The following is a 12242-nucleotide window of genomic DNA, read 5'->3' as shown; positions in this document are numbered from 1 at the left end:
TTTATTAATGAAAAAAATATTTTAAAAATACCTTATTTACATACATTTTCAGACCCTTTGCTATGAGGCTGGAAATTGAGCTCAGGTCCATCCTGTTTCCATTGATCATCCTTGAGATGTTTCTTCAACTTGATTGGAGTCCACCTGTGGTAAATTCAAATGATTGGTCATTTCTGCAGCATTGAAGGTACCCAAGAACACAGTGGCTTTCATCACTCTTAAATAGAAGAAGTTTGGAACCACCAAGCCTCTTCCAAGTTCCGGCTGCACACGATAATTCCCGGCTTCTCATGTCTACCTCACATAATATCCCAAATTGAGTACCACAGAAAGAGCCATAATACCCATTAAATATTTTAAAAATACCTTATTTACGTACGTTTTCAGACCCTTTGCTATGAGGCTGGAAATTGAGCTCAGGTCCATCCTGTTTCCATTGATCATCCTTGAGATGTTTCTTCAACTTGATTGGAGTCCACCTGTGGTAAATTCAAATGATTGGTCATTTCTGCAGCATTGAAGGTACCCAAGAACACAGTGGCTTCCATCACTCTTAAATGGAAGAAGTTTTGAACCACCAAGCCTCTTCCAAGAGCCACTGCACACAATAATTCCCGGCTTCTCAAGCCTTATTGTTTAATTAATTGACTAAGTAATTTCTGATTTCATTAGGTTCTGAGAGCGATAAATGTCCCACCCAGCCAAAGTCAGCCACACCCTTAGTACTCCACTCATTGGGTTTCCGTAGTGTAGTGGTTATCACGTTCGCCTAACACGCGAAAGGTCCCCGGTTCGAGACCGGGCGGAAACACATTTCAACAAATTGGTCCTTCGCACTTCTCAGTATTTGCTATTCAGACTTTAGTTTCAGTAGTGTATTGGTTATCACGTTCGCCTCACACGCGAAAGTCAGTCACACCCTTAGTATTCCAATCATTCGGTTTCCGTAGTGTAGTGGTTATCACGTTCGCCTCACACGCGAAAGGTCCCCGGTTCGAAACCGGGCGGAAACATTTTGTAATATTCAATATTTCCCAATGCCCAGAGGCTAGCATTTGGTTTGAAACAGTTGAGGTTTGTCTAAACCTTGCTGTCTACCTCTCCGACCTGTGGATCAATGTTGCCGTTTTTTTGGGGACCTCCACCATGCGATCTGTATGAATGTGACCAGACTGACAGCTTCTCTGAGCCAGGCAAATTCATTTATCAGGGTCATTGTAATGGATATATCCAAAGAAATGGCAATATAATCCAAGGTAAAACAAACAAAAATGTAGATCGTTTTCTGTCATTTCAGCTGCTTGATGTGATTGTGTGATAGATTTAGTTGGCTGGCTAGCAAAGGAAAAGAAGCTAGCCTGCATAGGTACAGTGCATTCGGAAAGTTTTCAGACCCCTTACTTTTTTCCACATTTTGTTACGTTACAGCACATATGTCAGAGTCAAGGCCCGCGGGCCACATCCGGCCCGCAAGAAGGTTTTTTACGGCCCCTGGGATGATCTTGATTTATTATTAGAACCGGCCCGCAGCAAGCCGGCAGCCCGCAGATCTTTTACACGCACCAATACTACATTTCCCACAATGCAAAGGTGACGCACCGAGCAGTAGGCTGCTTCATTTCAATATTTATTGGCACAGCAGTCGTCAGCATCACAGTAAAATTAACTTTCAGATACCCATCAAAAATGGCAAAACGGAAGGTGGATACTGAGAACCGGGGGTTTCAAACAAGGTGGGAGTCGGAGTATATGTTCACGAAGGTAGCTGGAAAACCTGTGTGTCTTCTGTTTGGAGAAAGTGTGGCGGTACTGAAAGAGTATAATCTGAGACGACATTATGAAACGAAACACGCGGACAAAAACAAGAATATGGACATGGAACAAAGGCTACAAAAGGCAGAGGAATTAAAACGAGGCCTCAAATCTCGACAGGCTCTGTTCAAAAAAGCCAAATCACAAGGCCAGGCTGCTGTCAAGGCCAGTTTTATTTTGGCAGAAGAGATCGCTAAATCAGCCCGGCCATTTACGGAGGGGGATTTCATCAAAAACTGCATGATTAAAGTTTGTGACGAAGTTTGCCCAGAAAAAAGGCAACTCTTTTTAAATGTGAGTCTGAGCAGAAACACCATTGCCGAGAGAGTAGACCAGTTGTCCATCAATCTAAAAGAGCAGCTTGTGAAAAAGGGAAAAGATTTTATTGCATATTCCTTGGCTGTGGATGAGAGCACCGACATTTCTGACATTGCCCAGTTGTCAATTTTCATCCGCGGAGTGGACTCCAACCTAAGCGTGACAGAGGAGTTTTTGGCTTTACGTCCTATGCATGGCACAACTACGGGGCATGATTTGTATGAAGAGGTGTCAAGATGTGTAAATGAGATGGAGCTGCCTTGGGAAAAACTCGTGGGTTTGACAACCGACGGAGCACCTGCGATGTGTGGACACAGGAGCGGACTGGTGGCGAAGATACGGGAAAAGATGCAAGAGGAAAACGCGACAGGTGAGCTGACAGCTTATCATTGTATCATACACCAGGAAGCGTTGTGCGGTAAAGCCTTGAAAATGGAGCATGTAATGAGCATCATCACGCGCACAGTTAACTTTATCAGAGCCAAAGGTTTGAATCACCGCCAGTTCAAGGCATTTCTGACGGAGTTAGAAACGGAGCATGGTGATTTGCCTTATCACACAGAGGTGCGATGGCTAAGCCAGGGAAAGGTGCTTCAAAGATGTTTCGAGCTTCGTGAGGAGATTTGTCTGTTCTTGGACAGCAAAGGGAAAGACACAACACAACTCCGAGACGAAATGTTTCTGTGTGAAATGGCTTTTCTGTGTGACATTACGAGTCATCTGAATGCAATAAACTTGCAGCTGCAGGGTCGGGATCGTGTCATCTCTGATATGTACAGTACAGTGAAGGCATTTAAAACCAAACTGACTCTGTGGGAGACGCAGATGCGGAAAGAAAATTTGAGCCACTTTCCCAGCTGCCAGACCATGAAAGAGAAGCTCTCTACCAGTGCGTTCCCGAGCACACAGTTGGCTGATAAAATAGGTATGCTTGCCGCTGACTTTCGACGCCGATTTGCTGACTTTGAAGCACAAAAAAGCAGGTTGGAACTGCTCGGTAACCCATTTGCTGTTGACGTGGAAAGCTCACCACCAAACCTCCAAATGGAGTTGATTGACCTCCAATGCAATGATGCACTGAGGGCAAAATATGCGGCAGTGGGTGCTGCGGAGTTCGCCCGTTTCCTCCCCGGCACAATGCCCCAGCTGCGCATCCAGGCTGCTCAAACGTTGTCTATGTTTGGCAGCACATACCTGTGTGAACAACTGTTTTCTTTGATGAACCTGAACAAAACATCACACAGAAGTCGACTTACTGCTGAACACCTCCACTCAATTCTGAGGATTTCTTCAGCTCAGAGCCTTACCCCGAACATTGATGAACTTGTGGAAAAGATGGGACACCACCAAGTATCACCCTCAACCTCAAACAAGTGAACATTACTGTGCAATCACATATTTAGAGTTTTTACTCAGTTCAAGTTTAAAAGTTAAAATGTAATATTTGTTTTCACTGCATGTTACTTCTCCTTAAACAAAGTGTTGTTTTTGATTAATAGATTTTTGCACTTTATTTTTTTGTATTTCAATCCAATTATATTTAAAAAATATTTCAGTTGAGTGGATGATAGAAAATTGCTATTATTGTTTTTTCTTTGAAGTAAATTTAGCCCACTTTTGCTAAAATAGAAAATATAGTCTACTGATGGTGCCTTGAATACCGGTTTCTTTCATTTAATGTTCATGTTATGGGGATATTTATATAAAGGAAATTTGTCTTTTGTGTCTGTTGAAAATTAAAGATTACTGACAGAGCCATAAGAAAATATTGCTTTATTTATCTGATCATATTGTAATATATTTGTTAGGTTTTCAGTAGGTTCAATTAGGTTCACTAGACTATATGCGTCATTTAAAAATTTTTCAATGAACATTCGAACAGTCCGGCCCTCGTCTTGTAGCTGATTTTTTTATTTGGCCCTCCGTCCATTTGACTTTGACACCCCTGCGTTACAGCCTTATACTAAAATGGATGAAATAAAATAAAATCTCTCTACACACAATACCACATAATGACAAAGCAATAACATATAGTTTTTATTAATGAAAAAAATATTTTAAAAATACCTTATTTACATACATTTTCAGACCCTTTGCTATGAGGCTGGAAATTGAGCTCAGGTCCATCCTGTTTCCATTGATCATCCTTGAGATGTTTCTTCAACTTGATTGGAGTCCACCTGTGGTAAATTCAAATGATTGGTCATTTCTGCAGCATTGAAGGTACCCAAGAACACAGTGGCTTCCATCACTCTTAAATAGAAGAAGTTTGGAACCACCAAGCCTCTTCCAAGTTCCGGCTGCACATGATAATTCCCGGCTTCTCATGTCTACCTCACATAATATCCCAAATTGAGTACCACAGAAAGAGCCATAATACCCATTAAATATTTTAAAAATACCTTATTTACGTACGTTTTCAGACCCTTTGCTATGAGGCTGGAAATTGAGCTCAGGTCCATCCTGTTTCCATTGATCATCCTTGAGATGTTTCTTCAACTTGATTGGAGTCCACCTGTGGTAAATTCAAATGATTGGTCATTTCTGCAGCATTGAAGGTACCCAAGAACACAGTGGCTTCCATCACTCTTAAATGGAAGAAGTTTTGAACCACCAAGCCTCTTCCAAGAGCCGCTGCACACAATAATTCCCGACATCTCAAGCCTTATTGATTAATTAATTGACTAAGTAATTTCTGATTTCATTAGGTTCTGAGAGCGATAAATGTCCCACCCAGCCAAAGTCAGCCACACCCTTAGTATTCCACTCGTTGGGTTCCGGTAGTGTAGTGGTTATCACGTTCGCCTAACACGTGAAAGGTCCCCGGTTCGAGACCGGGCGGAAACACATTTTAACAAATTGGTCCTTCGCACTTCTCAGTATTTGCTATTCAGACTTTAGTTTCAGTACTGTATTGGTTATCACGTTCGCCTCACACGCGAAAGTCAGTCACACCCTTAGTTTTCCAATCATTCGGTTTACGTAGTGTAGTGGTTATAACGTTCGCCTCACACGCGAAAGGTCCCCGGTTCGAAACCGGGCAGAAACGTTTTGTAATTTTCAATATTTCCCAATGCCCAGAGGCTAGCATTTGGTTTGAAACAGTTGAGGTTTGTCTAAACCTTGCTGTCTACCTCTCCGACCTGTGGATCAATGTTGCCGTTTTTTTGGGGACCTCCACCATGCGATCTGTATGAATGTGACCAGACTGACAGCTTCTCTGAGCCAGGCAAATTCATTTATCAGGGTCATTGTAATGGATATATCCAAAGAAATGGCAATATAATCCAAGGTAAAACAAACAAAAATGTAGATCGTTTTCTGTCATTTCAGCTGCTTGATGTGATTGTGTGATAGATTTAGTTGGCTGGCTAGCAAAGGAAAAGAAGCTAGCCTGCATAGGTACAGTGCATTCGGAAAGTTTTCAGACCCCTTACTTTTTTCCACATTTTGTTACGTTACAGCCTTATACTAAAATGGATGAAATAAAATAAAATCTATCTACACACAATACCACATAATGACAAAGCGATAACATATAGTTTTTATTAATGAAAAAAATATTTTAAAAATACCTTATTTACATACATTTTCAGACCCTTTGCTATGAGGCTGGAAATTGAGCTCAGGTCCATCCTGTTTCCATTGATCATCCTTGAGATGTTTCTTCAACTTGATTGGAGTCCACCTGTGGTAAATTCAAATGATTGGTCATTTCTGCAGCATTGAAGGTACCCAAGAACACAGTGGCTTCCATCACTCTTAAATAGAAGAAGTTTGGAACCACCAAGCCTCTTCCAAGTTCCGGCTGCACACGATAATTCCCGGCTTCTCATGTCTACCTCACATAATATCCCAAATTGAGTACCACAGAAAGAGCCATAATACCCATTAAATATTTTAAAAATACCTTATTTACGTACGTTTTCAGACCTTTTGCTATGAGGCTGGAAATTGAGCTCAGGTCCATCCTGTTTCCATTGATCATCCTTGAGATGTTTCTTCAACTTGTTTGGAGTCCACCTGTGGTAAATTCAAATGATTGGTCATTTCTGCAGCATTGAAGGTACCCAAGAACACAGTGGCTTCCATCACTCTTAAATGGAAGAAGTTTTGAACCACCAAGCCTCTTCCAAGAGCCGCTGCACACAATAATTCCCGGCTTCTCAAGCCTTATTGTTTAATTAATTGACTAAGTAATTTCTGATTTCATTAGGTTCTGAGAGCGATAAATGTCCCACCCAGCCAAAGTCAGCCACACCCTTAGTATTCAACTCATTGGGTTTCCGTAGTGTAGTGGTTATCACGTTTGCCGAACACGCGAAAGGTCCCCGGTTCGAGACCGGGCGGAAACACATTTTAACAAATTGGTCCTTCGCACTTCTCAGTATTTGCTATTCAGACTTTAGTTTCAGTAGTGTAGTGGTTATCACGTTTGCCTCACACGCGAAAGGTCCCCGTTTCGAAACCGGGCGGAAACACATTTTAACAAATTGGTCCTTCGCACTTCTCAGTATTTGCTATTCAGACTTTAGATCCAGTAGTGTATTGGTTATCACGTTCGCCTCACACGCGAAAGTCAGTCACACCCTTAGTTTTCCAATCATTCGCTTTCCGTAGTGTAGTGGTTATCACGTTCGCCTCACACGCGAAAGGTCCCCGGTTCGAAACTGGGCGGAAACATTTTGTAATATTCAATATTTCCCAATGCCCAGAGGCTAGCATTTGGTTTGAAACAGTTGAGGTTTGTCTAAACCTTGCTGTCTACCTCTCCGACCTGTGGATCAATGTTGCCGTTTTTTTGGGGACCTCCACCATGCGATCTGTATGAATGTGACCAGACTGACAGCTTCTCTGAGCCAGGCAAATTCATTTATCAGGGTCATTGTAATGGATATATCCAAAGAAATGGCAATATAATCCAAGGTAAAACAAACAAAAATGTAGATTGTTTTCTGTCATTTCAGCTGCTTGATGTGATTGTGTGATAGATTTAGTTGGCTGGCTAGCAAAGGAAAAGAAGCTAGCCTGCATAGGTACGGTGCATTCGGAAAGTTTTCAGACCCCTTACTTTTTTCCACATTTTGTTACGTTACAGCCTTATACTAAAATGGATAAAATAAAATAAAATCTATCCACACACAATCCCACATAATGACAAAGCGATAACATATAGTTTTTATTAATGAAAAAATATTTTAAAAATACCTTATTTACATACATTTTCAGACCCTTTGCTATGAGGCTGGAAATTGAGCTCAGGTCCATCCTGTTTCCATTGATCATCCTTGAGATGTTTCTTCAACTTGATTGGAGTCCACCTGTGGTAAATTCAAATGATTGGTCATTTCTGCAGCATTGAAGGTACCCAAGAACACAGTGGCTTCCATCACTCTTAAATAGAAGAAGTTTGGAACCACCAAGCCTCTTCCAAGTTCCGGCTGCACACAATAATTCCCGGCTTCTCATGTCTACCTCATATAATATCCCAAATTGAGTACCACAGAAAGAGCCATAATACCCATTAAATATTTTAAAAATACCTTATTTACGTACATTTTCAGACCCTTTGCTATGAGGCTGGAAATTGAGCTCAGGTCCATCCTGTTTCCATTGATCATCCTTGAGATATTTCTTCAACTTGATTGGAGTCCACCTGTGGTAAATTCAAATGATTGGTCATTTCTGCAGCATTGAAGGTACCCAAGAACACAGTGGCTTCCATCACTCTTAAATGGAAGAAGTTTTGAACCACCAAGCCTCTTCCAAGAGCCGCTGCACACAATAATTCCCGGCTTCTCAAGCCTTATTGTTTAATTAATTGACTAAGTAATTTCTGATTTCATTAGGTTCTGAGAGCGATAAATGTCCCACCCAGCCAAAGACAGCCACACCCTTAGCTTTCCACTCGTTGGGTTTCTGTAGTGTAGTGGTTATCACGTTCGCCTCACACGCGAAAGGTCCCCGGTTCGAAACCAGGTGGAAACATTTTGTAATATTCAATATTTCCCAATGCCCAGAGGCTAGCATTTGGTTTGAAACAGTTGAGGTTTGTCTAAACCTTGCTGGCTACCTCTCCGACCTGTGGATAAATGTTGCCGTTTTTTTGGGGACCTCCACCATGCGATCTGTATGAATGTGACCAGACTGACAGCTTCTCTGAGCCAGGCAAATTCATTTATCAGGGTCATTGTAATGGATATATCCAAAGAAATGGCAATATAATCCAAGGTAAAACAAACAAAAATGTAGATCGTTTTCTGTCATTTCAAGCTGCTTGATGTGATTGTGTGATAGATTTAGTTGGCTGGCTAGCAAAGGAAAAGAAGCTAGCCTGCATAGGTACAGTGCATTCGGAAAGTTTTCAGACCCCTTACTTTTTTCCACATTTTGTTACGTTACAGCCTTATACTAAAATGGATGAAATAAAATAAAATCTATCTACACACAATACCACATAATGACAAAGCGATAACATATCGTTTTTATTAATGAAAAAAATATTTTAAAAATACCTTATTTACATACATTTTCAGACCCTTTGCTATGAGGCTGGAAATTGAGCTCAGGTCCATCCTGTTTCCATTGATCATCCTTGAGATGTTTCTTCAACTTGATTGGAGTCCACCTGTGGTAAATTCAAATGATTGGTCATTTCTGCAGCATTGAAGGTACCCAAGAACACAGATGCTTCCATGACTCTTAAATGGAAGAAGTTTTGAACCACCAAGCCTCTTCCAAGAGCCGCTGCACACAATAATTCCCGGCTTCTCAAGCCTTATTGCTTAATTAATTGACTAAGTAATTTCTGATTTCATTAGGTTCTAAGAGCGATAAATGTCCCACCCAGCCAAAGTCAGCCACACCCTTAGTATTCCACTCATTGGGTTTCCGTAGTGTAGTGGTTATCAAATCAAATCAAATCAAATCAAATTTTATTTGTCACACACACATGGTTAGCAGATGTTAATGCGAGTGTAGCGAAATGCTTGTGCTTCTAGTTCCGACAATGCAGTAATGCATTGTAATCTAAGTAATCTAACTAACAATTCCAAAACTACTGTCTTGTACACAGTGTAAGGGGATAAAGAATATGTACATAAGGATATATGAATGAGTGATGGTACAGAGCAGCATAGGCAAGATACAGTAGATGGTATCGAGTACAGTATGTACAAATGAGATCAGTATGTAAACAAAGTGGCATAGTTTAAAGTGGCTAGTGATACATGTATTACATAAGGATACAGTCGATGATATAGAGTACAGTATATACGTATGCATATGAGATGAATAATGTAGGGTAAGTAACATTATATAAGGTAGCATTGTTTAAAGTGGCTAGTGATATATTTACATCATTTCCCATCAATTCCCATTATTAAAGTGGCTGGAGTTTAGTCAGTGTCAGTGTGTTGGCAGCAGCCACTCAGTGTTAGTGGTGGCTGTTTAACAGTCTGATGGCCTTGAGATAGAAGCTGTTTTTCAGTCTCTCGGTCCCAGCTTTGATGCACCTGTACTGACCTCGCCTTCTGGATGATAGCGGGGTGAACAGGCAGTGGCTCGGGTGGTTGATGTCCTTGATGATCTTTATGGCCTTCCTGTGACATCGGGTGGTGTAGGTGTCCTGGAGGGCAGGTAGTTTGCCCCCGGTGATGCGTTGTGCAGACCTCACTACCCTCTGGAGAGCCTTACGGTTGAGGGCGGTGCAGTTGCCATACCAGGCGGTGATACAGCCCGCCAGGATGCTCTCGATTGTGCATCTGTAGAAGTTTGTGAGTGCTTTTGGTGACAAGCCAAATTTCTTCAGCCTCCTGAGGTTGAAGAGGCGCTGCTGCGCCTTCTTCACGATGCTGTCTGTGTGAGTGGACCAATTCAGTTTGTCTGTGATGTGTATGCCGAGGAACTTAAAACTTGCTACCCTCTCCACTACTGTTCCATCGATGTGGATAGGGGGGTGTTCCCTCTGCTGTTTCCTGAAGTCCACAATCATCTCCTTAGTTTTGTTGACGTTGAGTGTGAGGTTATTTTCCTGACACCACACTCCGAGGGCCCTCACCTCCTCCCTGTAGGCCGTCTCGTCGTTGTTGGTAATCAAGCCTACCACTGTTGTGTCGTCCGCAAACTTGATGATTGAGTTGGAGGCGTGCGTGGCCACGCAGTCGTGGGTGAACAGGGAGTACAGGAGAGGGCTCAGAACGCACCCTTGTGGGGCCCCAGTGTTGAGGATCAGCGGGGAGGAGATGTTGTTGCCTACCCTCACCACCTGGGGGCGGCCCGTCAGGAAGTCCAGTACCCAGTTGCACAGGGCGGGGTCGAGACCCAGGGTCTCGAGCTTGATGACGAGCTTGGAGGGTACTATGGTGTTGAATGCCGAGCTGTAGTCGATGAACAGCATTCTCACATAGGTATTCCTCTTGTCCAGATGGGTTAGGGCAGTGTGCAGTGTGGTTGAGATTGCATCGTCTGTGGACCTATTTGGGCGGTAAGCAAATTGGAGTGGGTCTAGGGTGTCAGGTAGGGTGGAGGTGATATGGTCCTTGACTAGTCTCTCAAAGCACTTCATGATGACGGATGTGAGTGCTACGGGGCGGTAGTCGTTTAGCTCAGTTACCTTAGCTTTCTTGGGAACAGGAACAATGGTGGCCCTCTTGAAGCATGTGGGAACAGCAGACTGGTATAGGGATTGATTGAATATGTCCGTAAACACACCGGCCAGCTGGTCTGCGCATGCTCTGAGGGCGCGGCTGGGGATGCCGTCTGGGCCTGCAGCCTTGCGAGGGTTAACACGTTTAAATGTCTTACTCACCTCGGCTGCAGTGAAGGAGAGACCGCATGTTTTCGTTGCAGGCCGTGTCAGTGGCACTGTATTGTCCTCAAAGCGGGCAAAAAAGTTATTTAGTCTGCCTGGGAGCAAGACATCCTGGTCCGTGACTGGGCTGGATTTCTTCCTGTAGTCCGTGATTGACTGTAGACCCTGCCACATGCCTCTTGTGTCTGAGCCGTTGAATTGAGATTCTACTTTGTCTCTGTACTGGCGCTTAGCTTGTTTGATAGCCTTGCGGAGGGAATAGCTGCACTGTTTGTATTCGGTCATGTTACCAGACACCTTGCCCTGATTAAAAGCAGTGGTTTGCGCTTTCAGTTTCACACGAATGCTGCCATCAATCCACGGTTTCTGGTTAGGGAATGTTTTAATCGTTGCTATGGGAACGACATCTTCAACGCACGTTCTAATGAACTCGCACACCGAATCAGCGTATTCGTCAATGTTGTTATCTGACGCAATACGAAACATCTCCCAGTCCACGTGGAAGCAGTCTTGGAGTGTGGAGTCAGCTTGGTCGGACCAGCGTTGGACAGACCTCAGCGTGGGAGCCTCTTGTTTTAGTTTCTGTCTGTAGGCAGGGATCAACAAAATGGAGTCGTGGTCAGCTTTTCCGAAAAGGGGCGGGGCAGGGCCTTATATGCGTAGCGGAAGTTAGAGTAACAATGATCCAAGGTCTTTCCACCCCTGGTTGCGCAATCGATATGCTGATAAAATTTAGGGAGTCTTGTTTTCAGATTAGCCTTGTTAAAATCCCCAGCTACAATGAATGCAGCCTCCGGATAAATTGTTTCCAGTTTGCAGAGAGTTAAATAAAGTTCGTTCAGAGCCATCGATGTGTCTGCTTGGTGGGGGATATATACGGCTGTGATTATAATCGAAGAGAATTCTCTTGGTAGATAATGCGGTCTACATTTGATTGTGAGGAATTCTAAATCAGGTGAACAGAAGGATTTGAGTTCTTGTATGTTTCTTTCATCACACCATGTCACGTTGGCCATGAGGCAAACGCCCCCGCCCCTCTTCTTACCAGAAAGATGTTTGTTTCTGTCAGCCCGATGAGTGGAGAAACCCGTTGGCTGCACCGCTTCGGATAGAGTCTCTCCAGTGAGCCATGTTTCAGTGAAGCAAAGGACGTTACAGTCTCTGATGTCCCTCTGGAATGCTACCCTTGCTCGGATTTCATCAACCTTGTTGTCAAGAGACTGGACATTGGCAAGAAGAATGCTAGGGAGTGGTGCACGGTGTGCCCGTCTCCGGAGTCTGACCAGAAGACCGCCTCGTT

At 43.2% G+C, this 12242-nt stretch overlaps 7 non-coding genes across 7 annotated transcripts; all 7 read left to right on the top strand.

The window, feature by feature from the left end:
• The first annotated feature begins 738 nt into the window (after nucleotides 1-738).
• On the top strand, nucleotides 739-811 carry trnav-aac (transfer RNA valine (anticodon AAC)). The gene has a single exon. It is a non-coding gene; the product is annotated as a tRNA-Val (tRNA).
• Nucleotides 812-940: 129 nt separating this feature from the next.
• Nucleotides 941-1013, top strand: trnav-cac (transfer RNA valine (anticodon CAC)). Its single transcript has one exon. It is a non-coding gene; the product is annotated as a tRNA-Val (tRNA).
• Nucleotides 1014-4904: 3891 nt separating this feature from the next.
• trnav-aac (transfer RNA valine (anticodon AAC)) lies at nucleotides 4905-4977 on the top strand. Its single transcript has one exon. It is a non-coding gene; the product is annotated as a tRNA-Val (tRNA).
• Nucleotides 4978-6412: 1435 nt separating this feature from the next.
• trnav-aac (transfer RNA valine (anticodon AAC)) lies at nucleotides 6413-6485 on the top strand. Its single transcript has one exon. It is a non-coding gene; the product is annotated as a tRNA-Val (tRNA).
• A 53-nt stretch (nucleotides 6486-6538) lies between these two features.
• Nucleotides 6539-6611, top strand: trnav-cac (transfer RNA valine (anticodon CAC)). Its single transcript has one exon. It is a non-coding gene; the product is annotated as a tRNA-Val (tRNA).
• Nucleotides 6612-6739: 128 nt separating this feature from the next.
• On the top strand, nucleotides 6740-6813 carry trnav-cac (transfer RNA valine (anticodon CAC)). Its single transcript has one exon. It is a non-coding gene; the product is annotated as a tRNA-Val (tRNA).
• A 1232-nt stretch (nucleotides 6814-8045) lies between these two features.
• On the top strand, nucleotides 8046-8118 carry trnav-cac (transfer RNA valine (anticodon CAC)). The gene has a single exon. It is a non-coding gene; the product is annotated as a tRNA-Val (tRNA).
• Nucleotides 8119-12242: the final 4124 nt, after the last annotated feature.

This window comes from Oncorhynchus clarkii, unplaced genomic scaffold, assembly GCF_045791955.1.
Source record: "Oncorhynchus clarkii lewisi isolate Uvic-CL-2024 unplaced genomic scaffold, UVic_Ocla_1.0 unplaced_contig_1103_pilon_pilon, whole genome shotgun sequence".
NCBI lineage: Eukaryota > Metazoa > Chordata > Actinopteri > Salmoniformes > Salmonidae > Oncorhynchus > Oncorhynchus clarkii.
The sequence above is the reverse complement of the archived record's forward strand: the minus strand, read 5'-3'. Positions and strand labels throughout refer to the sequence as shown.